The sequence below is a fragment of the Callospermophilus lateralis genome, unplaced genomic scaffold (assembly GCF_048772815.1).
Source record: "Callospermophilus lateralis isolate mCalLat2 unplaced genomic scaffold, mCalLat2.hap1 Scaffold_169, whole genome shotgun sequence".
NCBI classification, from domain to species: domain Eukaryota; kingdom Metazoa; phylum Chordata; class Mammalia; order Rodentia; family Sciuridae; genus Callospermophilus; species Callospermophilus lateralis.
In genome coordinates this window covers 1,159,585-1,177,323 of record NW_027512767.1, presented here as the reverse complement: position 1 = coordinate 1,177,323, position 17,739 = coordinate 1,159,585, and the positions used below count along the sequence as shown (strand labels likewise).

The window sequence follows — 17,739 nt, the reverse complement described above, 5'->3', positions numbered from 1 at the left end:
TTGAGATGCATAAACCCCTCAGGGAGAAAGACCGTTCCTCATCCTGGTGTCTGCTGTGCCTGGAACTGGCACCTGTGCCTTCTTTTCTTCAGAGCTGCCCATAAGAAGTTCATGCTCGTGGCAGAAGGTTCTAGACTGCAGAGAATATCAGTGAACTTTGACCTTCTCATTTGGAGTTCGCTGACCCTCTGATGAAGGTCTGCCATGTTCCAAGGCCTGCTAAGCAGCCAGGCTTCAGAAGAAGTTACGGGACTGGATTCAGAAGATGCCTTGTGTCCCTGTGTGAGTCACTGGTCCTAGACATTTCTTCATCTCCAACCCCAAAACAGTGATACTTTCTGGCCAGTTCATCAGTTGGTTGAGCAGAGCTACTGTCTTATCACCTCCTTGATGTCTCTTATTATGGACTGAACTGGGTTTCCCTGCCAAATTCAAATTTTGAAGTCCCAACCCCCTGTGTGACTGTATTTGGAGACAGGGTCCAGAAGGAGGCAATAAAGGTTAAGTGAGGTCATCATGGTGGGGCTGGTGTTCTTATGAGAACAGGAAGACACACCAGCCATCTCTCTCCCTCCACATATATACAGAAAAAAGATCACAGGAAGACATAACAAGAAGGAAGCCACCTGCAATAAAAGCTTCTCCAGAAACTAACTCTGCCAACACTTTCATCTTGGGTGTCTAGTCTTCAGAACTGAGACAGATGAATTTTGTAAGCCATCCTATCTGTGGTGCTTTGTTATGGCAGCCCAAGCAAACTAATATGTTCTTTTTTCTTTTGTTCTGTTTTTGGTGACTTTTTCCATATGCAGTAGTCTTTCCTTACCTATAGTTTTGATTCCCTTGGTTTCACTTACTACAGTCAACTTTGATAAATATAGTACAAGATTTTATTGTTAAGGTTTTGAATTGACACATAATAACCATACATACTATGGAGTGCACTGTGATATTTTGATATGGGTATACTTTGTGTCATGATCAAATCAGGGTAATCTGCATATCTATCACCTCAAACATTTATCTTTTCTTTGTGGTGAGAATACTCAAAAATCTTTTCTTCTAATTACCAAGACATTTTTAAGCCAGATATGATGATGCACACGTGTAATCCCATCTACTGAGGAGGCTGAGGCAGGAAGATCCCAAGTTCAAGGCTAGCTTGGGCAACTTTGTGAAACCCAATCTCAAAATAAAAAGAACTGGGGATATAACTCAGAGGCAGAGTGCTTGACCTAGCCCTGGGTTCAGTACTCAGTACCATTTTTTTCAAAGGTATTTTGAGAGAGAGACAGAGAAAGTGACCTCATCTGTATAATTTGTCATAGCATACTGTTATAATTGTTCTATTTTATTATTAGTTATTATTGTTAATCACTGTTAGCTAATCTATAAATTAAACTTCATCATAGGTCTTACATATAGACAAAAACATAATATATATGGTGTTCAGTACTATCTGTGAGGTATCAGAACACATCCCCCATAGAAAGAAAGTACTCCTATGTCTCCTTTCTTGGTGCCATTTCTGCTGTCCCTGTGTTGCTAAAAATCATATTTGCACACTGCCCACCAGCCCACTCAGCACTTTTTTCACAATAAGTCTGTTATGCCTCACAGGCCCTGCCTACATAGCAAAGGTGGCGACCCTTCTCTGAGCTTACCTGGACTTCTGCTGGCACAGCCCATATTATGTGGGAATTATTTATGAAAGGGTCAATTTTCCCAATTGACTGTAGGCTTTCTAAGGAAAAGTCTTTTTTTTTAATTCATTGCAAAACTCTAGCACTTAGCAAAGTAGATGCTTAACAAATGATGAATAAATAAGAGACCCAAAAAAATATGCTAAGTACCTTCCATGAATCATATGTTTTTACATCATTGTGAAACTCTCTAAATTAGGTTTGATTGCTAATGACACAGGCATTCAGGGAGGCCAAGACTTACCCAAAGTCCCTCAGCTCATACATACATAGTACAGACAGAGCTGACTCCCAAGCATTGCCTTTCTCTGGATCACACTACTTCTCTGGTCACAACCTTACCTCCAAATGAACTTCTGTCTCCAATAACATGAACTATATACCACCAATGCCAGAGTTGGCAGAGATTCCCAAATCAGTGGCAGCTAGATTATTTCTAAGGGTGTGCTACAGGACAAGAGGCCACACTTTTAATGATGTCCTTCATGTCAGTGGCACCATAGAGGAAAAGAGAGAAGACACCAACCACTGTGGGAGAACCCTCCCCAAACAGCAGTGTGGCTGCAGAACCCCCAATGAGCAGGATGGGGATGAGCAACTGACAAAGCATAGAGCTATCAGGACACTTATTCATCCATTAAAAAATAAAACCATTACTAAGAAAATATCTTCTACTGAAAACTCCCCATCTGAATGGAGGGAGGGAAGGAGGAGAGGTTTCTTTAGCAGGGTGAGGCCTGGGCAGAGGTTTTGTATTAAACAAGGCTGAAAGTCCCATGAGTTGTGAGCCACTGGTACTCTGCAAGCCTAGGGGCATCATCTCTAAGTCCATGTTTATCTTTATGATATTCTGACTATGAGTGGATCAGAACACACATGGATATCACCACATTAGAAACCTGGATGCAGATCTGCTCACTGGTGTATAAGAAAGGTCATGCATACTGCTAACCTAACTGCTGGTTCCTGACTGTGAAATCTTGGCCAGTGACATTTGACCTCTGAGCCTCAATTTCCTTATCTATAACATGGAAAATATATTTAACTTGACTCATGGGTTGTTTGGGAAATGATGATGTACTGAGTATAGTACCTGGCAAAGAATCTGTACTTAATTGGTGGTTAGAACTATGATCCTGGCTCTGCCATCGGTAGCTGTGTGGCCCTAGATAAGTCTTATGACTTTGAGAAGCCACAGTTTTCTCATCTTCAAAAGAGTGAAAGTTAAACAAATGAAAGGTGTGTGAAGGCTTCTGGCATTCCTTAACCCAAGTGGCAAAAACATAAACTGAACATGGAGTGAGGCGCATGGTGGCTGTGGGTGGAGGAGGTGGCTGAACTGCTGACGTGGATGAGGCCCCAAGTACCTGGACTCTCTCCACTGAGCTTTCCACCAGCATATTCTCCTGGTCCTGCCTCCCAGTTCTGACCCCCCACAGGCCCCTCTGCCAGCTGCCTATCTAAACTCACCTTAATGAAGGATCTCTTCTGCCCTCCTTTGTTTTGCCCTCCATTTGTTCCTTCCCTTAGAAATGTCATCTTAACCCCTGGAGCTGGCCAACAGTCTCTAAGGGGCAGTAAAATGGCTCAAATCTGCTCCCTCCTCGCCACTTCTGAGGCCTCCATTCTGGAGCAGACAGCATTAGCCCTGCCTAGACAGGTGGAAGAGCCTCCTAACACGTTCCCAGTTCTTCCTGGGAATGCTTGCATATGTGTATCAGATTAAGTGACCTAGATTTCCACAGGGGCTTCCTGTTGCCTTTGACCTAAACTGAAAACAAAATGATACCCTTCACAAAGCATTCTAAGACCCTGAGCAGTTTGGATCTCGGTGGCCTCTCCAGTCCTTCCTGATACGTTTAGTCCTTTGATGGCCACACCCACAATGTGACCCCATAGGGTTCCTGGAGCACTCCCAGAAACTTCCTGTCCCAGGCTTTTGCATATATTCTACTTTCTTCCCTCTGCTTTGTACATTCCTCCTCCAACTTTCATCTGAACAGCTCATCATGCACCTGGCCCAGCCAGCTGTGTGAGGCCCACTGCTTCCCGACAGCCCACTCTTCTTTGCCACAGTGTTAATGTGCCATTTATGATCATGGACTTTTCCACGGATGTATAGATTTGAGGCTCTCTCTTAATATGTCTCAAGCATGTCTACAAGTACAAGGGCAGGAAGCTTGGCTGTTTTACATACCATGACATGGAATGCCTGCCCAGGACATGGCATATGAAAAGGCAATTAGTAAATACTGACTGAATGAATAAATTAACAAACTGACCCTATCTAGGTCTGTCTACCACCTGGTGTCCACTGATCAGGACTTGTTCCTGCTGTCTGTCCATCTGAAAGCAACAAGCAAGAGGCTTCAAGGCTTACTGATAGAAGTCCTTGGTTTCTTGGGTGATACAAAGAGCCTGAACCAAAATATATTCCCTCTACCTCGTTACATGGGTGACTTCTCCTTTTCTCAGCTTCACCTCCTCTAACTTACTGGCCCATGAAGTCTTCAGGAGCAAGCTTGCCTGTCTCATGGCTGTTCCTAATGCCTGGGTCTGAATCTCACACATGGTAAGAGGACTCTGTTACTATTTGTGAACCAAATGTCTTAATGAAGTCTGTGGCAGATATTGCTGGCTGTCTATCCCAATATTCATTTCCCATCCTCCTGAGAGAACCCTAATTTTGATCAGAGTGCCAATGTTCCAAGCTGAAAATATTCACTTTAAGACTTCCCTCTTGCTCTGAGTGTCCAAGTGACACAACTCTGCCAAAAAATGCAAGTTAAATGATTTAGGAAACATTCTGCTTTCCTGCATCCTTCCCCTTTCTTCTTTCTACAAGACAAGCGGATGAGTCCAGGAGGTGCAGCAGCCATCTTATGACCATGAGGCAGCAGGTATGAAACCAATAAATCAGAGGAAGGATGGTAGAGCACAGGGTGGAAAGAGCCTGGTCCCTGATGCTACTACTGAACTGCCATCCTGGCCCTGAATAGAAACACCCCAGACTTAGAATGAGCGGAAGGACATTAAAACTTCACTTAAATGTTGATTGGATAAAATTTAGGTTATGGACACACTAAACACATTTCTTAGTGTTTCCTACAAAGAGACAAACTTTATTGCTTGGCACTCATGGTGTCCTTGGGCTACTTTTTCTTCTTTCCTGCCATGAAAATCCAGGTAGAGAATTCAGTTTCAGCAGTCCACGATAAGACTGCAGGGCAGCAGAAGGAGTTGGGGGACAGTGGGGCAGCCTGTCCTTCAGTGAGCAGAGATAGCTGCTGGCGGGGCTAGGTTTTGATTCTGCAGATATAGCATTCTGATATTCCTAGCTCTCTTCCTCCTAACAGATTTTGGCCACAGTCTGTCTCCAATGTGATGACTTGAGCTCTCCCTTGGCCTACAATTTCATTCCACTTTTACCAGATTGCTCCAAATAAATCACCATATCAAGGAGAGGTGAATTCACAGGGCATTTTTCCAAAGAAGTGTTTCCATTAGAAATTTCACAAAGTGCTGCCAATGTCATTTACAAGAAGGTTAATTTATTACCAAGAGACCTGGATTCTTCATTGCTGTGTTTCTATCTTAGAGTATATTCAAAGGAAGGGGACATGAGGTGGGGTATGGAAGGTGATTATTAAAAACTGAAAATTGTTCTTCAATCACTTTTCTGAGTTTCTTCCTTGAGGTCATGTAGATTCTTACACAAATTACAGTGTATAATGCTGGGGATTTTTCTCCCTAGATCCTTGTAAATGCACTCAGAGGCTAATGCCCAATCAAAGCAAGGGAAATGAAAAAATGGCAAGTCTAACACAGTCTTTGGAAAATCATGAAGGACCCAATTTTGATGACCCACAGAAGATAGAAATGTAGGTGCAAGTATCTAGGCAGATCTAGAAACAAAGAGGAATGGATCATGGGGAAATCAGAGGAAAAATATCACTGGTATCACAGATGGGCCCCTTCTGTCTTCCCTGGCACCCAGCCCCCTGCAGTGCACTCATGAAATCACAGACTCAATCTCAGTAACCCTCTGACCACATAAATTAATGGACTCTTGTTCTGGGCCTCTTAAGATAAACCCCCCCACCTCTGATCATTTCATTCTCTTACTCAAAAGCCTGTCATGACACCCAGTGCTTATGAACTCTCTGTAGGGTGGCGTCATAGGCTCTTCCTTGATTACTGCTTCTCCCTTCAGGGCACCCTGAGCTCCCATCGAGCAGCACTGCAGGCTCCTCCATTTTCTTTCTTTAAATGTGAAAATTTTGCCCAAACTTTAAGGTCCAGATCAAATGTCACTTCATCCAGACAGCCTTCCCTGGCTCATCCAGCTGGACAAGCCCTTCCCTTCCTCCAACCCTCCTGGCCCTTGGGCTGGTGGCTCCAGGGGTGGCCTTTCTTGCTCTTTTCCTTGGCTTAGAGACACTTGCTCCATAAGGCTTTCATCTCGCTTAATCTAGACTACCAGCTACTTTTGCCAGGAACCATGTCATACCTTTCCTGCATCCCCATCTTGGAAAAGGGAAAGGATGCAATATTCATTGGATAATGGGATAAAAAGAAGGAGGAAAGAGAGAGGGAGGGAGGGAAGGGACTAAATCTGTGTCTAGTCTCTGGACATGGATTGTTTTCCAGTGGCTTCCTGAGCATAAACAGACTCTTCAATTAGCACCAAGAAGATCTTCAGAGCATGTTTCTCATAAAAATTCCCAGTCTTTGTTTCCTGCCAATGATTCTTATTTCTCTCCTCTGGGATTTGAAATCCACTGTAACACACCTCTGTTATTTTTCAGCTTGGCTCACATTGCTGCAATGTCAAGTTGATCTATCCTTTTATGCTTCAGCATCAACTGAAATGAAAAGATAAGAGGCTATCTATCTGAAGACCCCAAATGCTGTAATACTAACTTGTTAGGTCTTGGGGTTGCAAGAAATTCATACAAAGGTATTTTTATTTTTAAAAATTTGGACGCTGTGAGATTTTCTACATGGTCTTTTTAACGACTTCTCAAAAAAACTTCCTGGGTTGATGTAAGATGGTTACTTATAATTGGAGGCAAGTTAACAAGGGGAAATTATGTTTCATATAATACAAACAGTAATAAAATATTTACTAGTAGCCATGACAAAATATTTACTTGTGGCACAGTGGGGACTTTGTGGGATTTAGAGTCCAAATTTTCATTCTGGCTTTGCTCTTAATTTTGAGCAAGTCAACTAAATTCTGAGCCTCAACTTCTTCATCTGTAAATCGGAGCTTAAAAGATCTCTTGTCTAAGGCTCTTGTAAGGAATAAGCTACATATATGAGAGTGATAAACATGGTTCCCCAAACACAGTAGATGCTCGCTAAATGCTGAATAAACAAATGGATGGGAAACAAATGAGTGTGGGCGCCCCAAAGGGGCTGGATCTTGGGAGGAGACAGATTGCTTAAGAAGGAAAATCACGAGCTTTGTAGTCAGACAGATTCCTAGCTTTTCTTTCAACATCCCTGAACCTCCATTTCCTTATCTGCAGTCAGGGATAATAATAAAAATAAGAATAATCACCTCATGGAGTTCCTGCAAGATTTAAAGAATGTATGCGAAAACCCTTTGTAAATGGTGATGGGGTGAATTAAACCCCCGCGAGTGGTTTATGTCCTCCTACCTCCTTCAACAAGGAGCATGTGGGGGATGGGGTGGGGCAGACTATTTTTTTCTGAAAAGAGCTGCTATGTTTTATTTTCAAACTGTCTTGGATTTCGCGGGGCATGTGTGAGCATGTATGTACATGCATTTGTTCCCTGGGAGCTCGGGTGACATCAGGTCTCTGTGAGGATATATTTGTGTATACAGTTTGTAAAAGGCTCTTAGATTTTTTTCAAGGCAAAAGATAAACTCATTTAATTAAAAATCATCAGCTGGATTGCATTAAACGGAGGGAAAAGCAAAAACGTACACAATACAGCCATTCATTAAATTAAACACAATTATTTCTCCTGTTACTTAATTACAAACAGACATAATACTCTGGATTCTGACAACTCAGATCTTTTAAAATTCTTGGTCTGCATTTCCATGTGTAACGAAGGGAGGGTCATATTCCAATTTGTGTGTTAAGCAAACCCGAGAGTTACAATTGTATATTGGGACCATAATGACTTCACTAAAACAAGACCTAAACTTTTAATTAACCTGCCAAGACAAATTACAACTCACAGCTCACAGGTAATGATCACAGACAGCTGAGACTCAATGCCAGGGACTCTTGGGGAAAGAGGTATTAATAGCAACATCAGAATCGGTCTGTTTTTGTATTAAAGGGGGGGAAAAAGAACGGTGTTCATTAAACAATCACTGTAGCTTGAATGGAGACAGATAGGTCAGAAAGCCAGCAAGAGAAAGTGGAAGGAGAAAAAGGATGGCAGAGAATATTAACAGCTTCCGTTTATCGAGCACATATGGAGGCCTGAAGCTGTGCTAGGCATTTTATATCTCTCTCTCTAATCTTCACAATGGGGATTGCAAAGTACTTTTACATTTTTGGCTTCTGGACAAGAAAAGTTGAGATTCAGTGAGGTGACACGGCTGCCTATGGCTGCAAAACTAAGTAGGGACAGAGAGAGGGAAGGAAGGAACGAAGGGTAGTCCCTCATGTGGTGTTTGTTTTCAAAATCTGTTGACAGACCATCAGAATCACCATCACTTGGCCCGACTGGAGGCATTCAGGAGTTCTGAAGAAAGGCCCAGAAATCTGAATTTTTACCTAGCCTCCCACAGAGTTCTTTGTTCCAAAGTGTTTGAGAACCACTAATGAGGTACCAGAAACCTGTGCTACTCAAAATGTGGTCCATAGCAGCATTAATATCACTGGGTGCTGGCCAGAAATGCAGAATCTCAGGTCCCCCAGACCTGCTGGAAGAGACTCTGCACTTTAACAAGACCCCCCAAGTGGTTCATGAGTACATTAAAGTCTGAGAAGTACAAGATATCCCATAGACATGACAGGGTTAAGGGGCAAACAGAGCAGCCAGGGGAAAAGCAGGACCATCACCCCAGTTAAGACAAAGAAGCTAGCTGTCACTGACAAGCCACGAGTTGGCAAATCTTATCTCCATTTTATTTCTCAAAGATGCATATCATAATTAAAAGTAGTTTTCTTTGGGAGTTTAAATTAATATCCTTTCATATTTATACCATTCTTAAAACAGAAATCTTACCATAAAAACTCCTAGTTCTGTGCAAACCTGGTGCTCTATTCTTGCTTGTGAACTGTGTCTAGGAAGAGTTGAGCTGGGAGACCAGGGAGTTATAACTTCGGCACCACCATAATTTGATAATTTTGTCCCTAAATTGAAGCCACCATGTCCAGAAAGAGAAAAGATGCAGATACTATAGCCTAGCAAAACCCACAAAATGACACTCTCATTGATGGAGAGGACCAGAACTGGGCTATCAAGATGAGGACTGGGACTGCACTTTCCATCTCAATGTTACCTCCAACTGCTAAGCTGCAGCTTCAAATTCCAGAATCTTGAGACCCCAAGAGCTGAAAAACTTGAGTGATCTGTGTGGGGTGAAAGCTCAAGCTCATGGTGGAGATTTGGACCTGAGCATGCTTTGCACTATGCTTCAAGAAGACATGCAGGGCAGAATCCAATGGCAGCACACCTGCTGAGATTGTGACTGTCCACAGTCCTGCTAATGGGAGCCTGGGCACAGGAAAGGCCATGCTCACACTCACTCCCTCACCAACTGAGGAAACTGCAATGGGGACCCACCGGGTGCCAGGGAGACCGAAGACTGCCCTCCAGGCAGTCTGAGTCCTGCAGCTAGGACAGACCTCTAAAATAGGGCAGCACTGAGGGATGTTTCCTTCATCAGAGCCAGCTGCCTGATGATCCCACCTCCTTCACTTTGCCATGAGGCTGCATTGATAGCAGAAGCTTATTAACCATGCCTTGCATTTAATGGGGAGATTCCCTCTGCCTCAAAACTAAGGATGAAATGGTGAATTAGAATAAAATGGCCTGAAATGACCACTGCTATTTAGAAGGAAGAACCAGGGTCTCGCATGAGTTTAGGAAACCTGGTATCAAGTTCAGAGATGTTCATTCAACTCCATTTTCCATGTCAGAGAGACTCCCAGTCATAGACTGAGATAGAGTTCTCAGGTAAACTCCAAAGGACACAGAGATGTCCGTTAGGCAGACACTCCATTCCCAGGTGTTCTGGTTCATGAAGCCCTGTCTTTCTCTCGAGATTTTATCTCCAGGCTGTATCACAGTACATCCAATAGAGACTCAGAACTCAGAACTCAGAACACGTTTTCTGACCCAAACCACCAAGATGATTATGTCCCTCAGCACACCATGGTCACCTAAGGAGGAGATGGGTTCTATCTATTATGTTAGTAAAGAAGAGAAATTCTTCCAAGAGGGAAGCAGGCTACCTAGACACCCATAGACCTGAGGTGGCCATGCCCTTTTGCATGATTAAGAGTGATGGTGTTTGTACTCATTTAAAACACCAGGGCTCCCCCTTGTCAGAGACCAGGATACCTCTGCTCTCAGTAACACCTGACTGACCACATGGCTCCTCCAGCCCTCTGTGCTGCTATTCTTACTCTCTCTCCAGCCTTTATCCTCTTTCCCAGAGATTGTTGACTCCAAAATCAAAAATCAAGCCAAATCTAAACAATAAGTCAGCGAACTGAACCAAGTGAGACTCAGAAGATGAAAAGGTGAGAACCAAGAGCCAAGAGGGGAGATGTTCCTGCCATGTGGCCAGTCATCCAAGACTCCCGTCTGGTTCTTAGTTCCATCCCCTTGGTCTGGAAAGGTGGCTGCTGCTCCATACATCATCACACAGACAGCATGAGGAAGGTATCAGGATGGCCCCTCTGTCTGTCGTGTTGTACCTGCATCTCATGCTGAGTCCTCCTCCAGCATGCCCAGGCAGGACAGCCCCACCCCATACTCTGAGTGGCATCTACAGCTCTGAGTAAGACACGTTCATTCTCTTGTTGGCATTAACCCCCAAAGTCCCAAGTATCCTCCTACCCAAAGAGACAGCAGAAGTTGGAGCTTCTTACCAATGGCAGTGGTGAGAAAGGAGACCACTTCAGACTCCTTCCCATCATTGTAAAAGGCCAAGTGCCAGATTCCTGAGTCCAGATACTGGATGAACCCGATCTCATGGCTGGAGGGGGGAACGACACCGCGAGACTGGCGTTGGGGTCCTTCCAGACTCCGTGCCTCCTGGGTCAGGAGCCTCCTTCCATCTAGCAGCTCTACAAAGTCAAACTAAAGCACAAAACAAGTATGATTAGCAGCGGATCTGCTCCAGCACATGCCATGTTTTCTTTGGGCTTCTCCTGGCGGGGGCAGGGCGGGGTGGGGGAATGCATAAGGAAACAGAGAGGCAGAAGCTGCAGGAAAGCTATCAACCAACTCAAATCCTATATTTCATGGTAATACTCTCCTTCCTCTCTTGTGAATGTGGCATCATTCGGGCATTATTTCCTAGTCTTGGAAATATTTTTTGCTGCAAGTGTGGCAAGTCTTCACCTGGCCTCATTTAAAACAGAACCATGCTCTTTCAATGTTGGCCCAAGATTAGAAACCCAGTCCTGAGCTCTACACAAGTACTGATGGAACCTCAAGGGTCTCAGGCTGGGATTGGAGTGTTGGTAGGAATGGAATGTTCTTCACAAACAGTTGAAGATTTGGTTTATATCTGTCTTTAGTCAATAATCTTTTCTAAATGGCTCCAGTTTCAGGGAGATATTTTAGAAGAACTGAACTGGATTAGTCCAAAAGTCTATCAATAATTGCATGCTGTGTGAAATTCAAATGCCAATTGATCTGAGACTGCTAGCATAAGACTCCAGATAAGACAGACATGCAGTGTTAATAACAGATAGGTGGTTAAGCCCTACTGACCTATTAGCAAGCAAGCAAATTGAGTAGCCATCCATCTTTCTAGCTCTTAAAAAACAAACAGAAAAGATAGGTAGCCATTCTACTTCATGAAAGCTGTGTGGAGGCATGAATTCTAGGACTAGCATGGCAGTTCTGCAGTCATCAGGGGCTCAAGCTCCCTCTATTTTCTGTGACTCCATCCTTAGCAAATTTATCTGTCTAGCTTATAACTATAAATCTCAACTGACTACCGGGGTTAGGAAGACTGCATGTGGCCTTAGAACACCTGAGGATGCTTATGATTTATATTACTCCAATTCCAGAGCTAGGAGGACATTGCATAAGTCTCTTCTGTATGCCATTCATTATTAGTAATATGCCAATCATCTTGAAGAAGTTCTTATTTTTTCATTTTATTTATTTATTTATTTTTTTGGTGCTAGGGATCAAACCTAGGGCCTTGCACATGTTAAGCACATGTTCTACCACTAAGCCACACCCCCAGCCTTTTGGACAAGTTCTTCAAAGGTTCTGGTGCACATCTTTCTGCATAAAGTGTAACCTTGAAGGAGAGAAGGAATGCCAGAGATTAGGGGAGTAACATTTACTTTGAGCCAGGCCGTATGCTGGCTGCCTTATAAATGCTACTCTTTCTTCTTCACAACAGCCCTGCAAAGTGGGCACTGGTACAGATTAGGAAACTGGCTTAGAAGAGGATGAGTAATGAATACCAGGTTACACAGCAAATAACAAGAGGACTCAAACTCACTGTCTATTTTTTTTTCTCTCAATAACATTTCCTGGGTAACACAATTTAGGAGACTGAGTAATAGCAGAAAGGTTACTGAGAAATTTTTCATAATTTCTTCCTTGCAAAAAGCCTCAGGGATTAAGTCTCACTTGCCTGAAAGGCAGGGTCTGAGAGGGTGGCAAATGGATAAAAGGCCTTTAAAATACACCAACTTCCCTTTGGGCTCTAGGATCAGGGTTGGGCTTCTTGACTTGGGTAAAGATTTGAGCAGGAGCACAAGGAGGTCAGTAGGCAGGTAGGGTTCTGCTTACCTGAGTATGTGAAGGAGGAAGGCCTTTTCTGCCATAAATGCCAACCAGAGCTGCCTTTCCCAGAGACACATTGAACTTCAGATGCACAGGGTGGTCTATGAACACCTGAGATCTCCAGAAAGTACCAGGAGGAATCTTCTGGGAAGCCCGTCTCCCCACGTCGATTTCTCCAGAGTCTATAAAACTGTCCTTTGGAAAGAAACTACTGGGTTTTCCTACCAAGATAGAAGGAAGGAAGACAAAAGCATCTTGGTTAACCACAAGTGACACAAGGAATCAGGGTCCCAGCACCCAGGACTCTGCTCAGCTTCACTCCTCTGTAATGTTCCGCTGCCAGCAGGCATCCCCCTACTCACAGGAGTAAGAAGGTTCAGAACTGCCCCCCACCACAGTGATGCTCAAATTGTTCTGCTAAAAATATGCATTCTTCCAGAGCAGTATGTATGGGTCCTCCCCAAGGGCCATCTGTTTACTGTATAATTCCACAGCTTGTTAAAATATATTTTGATCCTAAAAATAATCATTTGCAGTCACATGAGAATAACTTTGTGATTTTGTGAGAGTGTGTGTATAAAGAGCTGCATGGTAAAATAGGCAGGCTGGAGGGAGCAAGGTGTGGGTACTGAATCTCCGACTTGGAATGGTTTTCCAGCAGTGGGGGATGTGACTTGAGTGGAGCTATGTATTTTAAAAGTTCACTGGATGGTGTATAAATCAGAAGCCAAATTCTGAGGTCAGCTACGTGGATGGGGGTTTGTGTTTGGAGCACGGATGTGGGTTGAGAAAGATGAGGAAGAAAGTCCTTCAAAGGGAGGATACATGTCTGAAAAATCCCTCTTGGTCTTTGGATGGAGGTGAATATCATTTTTATGTTAAAGAAGGTCAAGTTGACATAATTTCTCAAGTTCATACAAAAGTCTAGAATATACTTGGAAACTTAACCCAGGCCCCCCGCCCGATGCCTAGCATCCCTATGGAGGGTCAGGGGTGAGGTCTCTTGCCCATTTCTGTCACCAATCAGGAGAGTGACTGCTTTCTGGAGACACCGGGCCAGGAAGGAAGGCTGTTTATCAAACTTCCCCTCTTAAGTAATTAAACACACTCACATGAAAGAGATAAACCTTAACTTCCTGTCAGACATCGGCCTTCTGAAAAGTAGGGAAGGGACAAGGGAGACCACAGAGACATGAGGAAGGCCATCCTTAGTAGCCCGGAAGACCCAGATCAAGTCAGCAGGCTACATTTTGTTTGTCATTAGGAAGGACCCCTGGGCATTCTGGCTCCGAGGCTTTTTGTGTTGTCAGAGATGTTAGAAGATGCTTGAAGAGAACAAGAATCCATTTGTAAAGAAAACACGTTTGTGGAACTTTTTATAAAAAGCATTTGGGGAATAAGAAATTAAAATGTCTTTTTTTCCCTGGCTTTGTGAGACTCCTTACAAAGCACATTTAATGCTGAAATGGAGCTTGGCAGGGTATTGTTGTAGTCATAAAATATTTTACTGTTTTAAATAATAAAATTCAATTTAAATGTTAAACTTCTCCATATGTTATCATTCCCTTTAAACTCCTAGGCAGAAACATCAGGTTTTTAGCTTCAAACCGTTAAATGTTATTTTAATTAAAAATGTGCCAACAAAAAAAGTTGAAATGCATGCTATCAATAAAAGTGCCACCAGTATTCTGTCATTAGTATGGGAAAGAGTTTGCATTGAATTCCTTATGGAAGGAACATGTCCCAGACTTCTACCTTGAAAATACAGACACACCAACCACTTTGCCGTGACTCACAAACTTCAAAGACAGGAGCCAACTTCACAAAGCATTAAGATGGGAGAGAATTATTCACATTCTTCTTTATCTGATTTTGTGGGTTCCCAGTTCTGTGACCCTTTTATATTCCAGGTACAAAATAATGTACCCTCAGCTTTTAATTCCGTGAGGGAGGAAGAACTAAGAAGGAGTAAAAGCAGGATATGTGCTGAACTTTTTACTCCTAAGAACTGCAGAGAAAGAAGCACAAGACTGCTAATTCCAAGGGCTCATTTCCTTTGTGAGTCGGTGGAAGTCAGAACTGATGCGATTTGAGAATTGTCTGCATTCAAATAGATCCTATGTCTGAAAATAAATAATGGAAAACTGCTCTTTCTTTTTAGCATGCTGCTGGAGATGCCTGCATGGTTCATTTTCTCCTTCACTGAGCATATATCAGGAGACAGCCACTGTATCAGCTAAGTTCTATAGGCTTACAGGTCAGAGGCCAGCCCGAAGATGCCCTCTGAGCTCTGTAGGGCACAACAGCATAAGTATGTTGGTTCTTACCCCAGAGGAGGTGACAAAGGGAGACTGTTATAGCACTTTCTAGTATCTCAATGAGGTAGGCCCACTGGGAGAAAACATTGTCTTCCTTGTGTGTACAATGAGATAAAAATAGTACATATTGGTTTGGGGCATATCCTTCCCACCACTAGGACCTTGAATTGGGGGGATCTGGTTCCCAGTGGAATGGGACTATTGAGGGAAAAGAGAGAACAGCCTGCTGATCCCTTTTAGCCAATGGGAGAAGACCCCCTGAGACTGGCTGAACTGGGGGCTGGAAACACCTCCCTCCTGGTTTGTCTTTTTAAAACACTATTGCCAGGGCTGGGGTTGTAGCTCATTGGTAGAGCGCTTGCCTTGCACATGTGAGGGCCTGGGTTCAATCCTCAGCACCACATAAAAATAAATAAATAAAAATAAAGATACTTGTCCATATCAACTAAAAAAAAATTTTAAAAAAACCCTATTGTCTTCCTCTTTTCAAATCCTGTAAGATTCTTTGTTCTTAATTCTGAGCACCATCCATAAACACTAGGAAATAAAACTTCCTATGACAAAGCAAAATCCACCAATGGTGAGGCAATGAGGGAGGGGAGAGGCTAGATCAGGTGGAGAAAAGCTCTGTGTATAAAAATCTTATCCTACCCATGTTCTGGAAGATAATGGTAATAAATATTAGCAGGAGAAATAGTGAGAAAGATAGATATAATGGTATTATTAGTAGTACAAACTACTGTCTAATGAGTTCCAACTACGTTGGCAGGTTCCTTCATTTAGTATTTCAGTGATTCCTGCAACACAATTAAAATCTGCATATGGAGGCACGGGGATGCTTAAGACTTAGCTTAAGAAACTAGAGTTGAAATCATTTGGGCTCCCTCTTTATTTATCAGAATATGGTTTCTAAGAGGATTGAATTAATGAACAATTAATTAAAACTCTAAAAAGACATTCTCAGTGTGGTGGGTACACCTGCCCTCTTAAGGAGCAATGGTTCTGTTAATTCATGGATATGCAGGCTAATATCAAGATAGACCAGGTATATCTAAGACCCATTAAAAATACTGCTAGCCTTCTCGGGTTCAAGTTGATTGTTTTTATGAATTAGAAATCTACAAAGAGGTCCCAGAGTTGTCAGAGTCTCAAGACATCCGTGAGAAGTACACTATAACAACATTGGGTGCTTTCAGAACTTTACCAAAAATTACAGAGCTTAGCTCAGAATTAGGGTCTTCTCAACAATATCATTAGATTTCACAGGACATATTGCACTGGTGACAATCCTTTTCTTTGTACAGTTAGCAATCATGCCTATAAAATAAAATCTCTCAATGAATTGCTGAAATGGTTGGATAGCTTGGTCAAACAAGAAAGATTTGGAAGAAGTGAAATTCCATATGCTTTACAATCACCATCTATACTTTTCTGAACTGAGACCTAACTATATAGGTTCTAAATTCCTAACCAACTAACAATCTCCCCCTCCTTCTACCTTTTTGGTTCTTTACAATGCAATAACTTGCACAAAGAATCCTTTAGTTTCCTTATCAACTGTTTGAAATTTATTTGGTTATCAAAATAAGCTGTTCCATTTTGGAGAGCCCAGCTGAGCCTGTGTGCAGCAATTTGCATGGTTCAAACTGATGGGCAATTTTGATTTCATTGTAGAAAGAAGAAAATGCTATCCCTAGCCCACCAATTCAACCATCAGAAATGCTTGTTTATTCAATGCTTTCCCCCCCCTTCCCCATTAATGCATAACACAAGTTTTTGTGGCTTTGCTTTGAAAAGCTGCTGCATTTGGTTTCTGTCCCATGACGACCCTGAAATGGTTACAGCTGCTTTGAAAATATAGGATGAATTGTAGTTTGATGTTACTCTCAAAGACATGAAAAATGTGATAAGGGATTATCATATATTTAATTTGCATAATTTAAATATATATACCCTTTAAAAATATTTAAAAATACCCCCAAACCATTTGAGGATCTGTTGGGGGTAAATGTTAATTAGTCTGGATTTTAATACCCAAGAGAGAATGGCTGGGGATTCGAACAGACAAGAAAAGAGGAATGAACATTTGCTGAATGCGTCATTACTGCTAGGCTTTGAAAGCAAAGGTGTTGTCAACCTTGCTCTACAGATGACAAAACTAAGGCCAAGGGATATGGAGTAACTGGCAAGAGTTAACGGAACCAATAAAAAGCAGGGTCAAGAATCACATCCTGGACGTCGAGGCTCCGGAGTATTTATCTTCCATCACACTACACTGCTTCCCCTGCACTGTGGAGCAGGAACTCTAATCTTAATTCTGGAATCAGCTCTCTTCCCTGATACCCTCAGAAGGGATAAGAAATATGCACTTACTTCAGAGTTAAGGGCTTTTCCCCTTGGGATATGTCTAAGGAACTAGAGTTTTAGCATCACAATTAAAAACATAAACTGAGTAGACATTGGTTTGACCAGGGCACAAACCTTAAGAACCATGTGGTCTCACATAAACTATAGGAAGCTTTGTCCTCTGTTTTATAGAATGATATATTTTACATCACAGTAATTGCTTCTGATGCTGACCACTTTCCAGCACTGCACTGCATTTAAGGAGTTGGTAAACAGGATTTCCATTTGCATCAGTAATGACAGATAATCCCTTTAAGCAAAAATACTCCAATTAAAATAAACCAATAAGTCTGTGCAATTTTGTGTTGCCTCTTATCTGCACCTCCTGCTCCTTG

General features: G+C 42.5%; 1 pseudogene; it reads right to left on the bottom strand.

The window, feature by feature from the left end:
* The window catches only part of LOC143389656 (teneurin-4-like), a 648,816-nt pseudogene that overhangs the window by 167,410 nt on the left and 463,667 nt on the right, over positions 1 to 17,739 (bottom strand).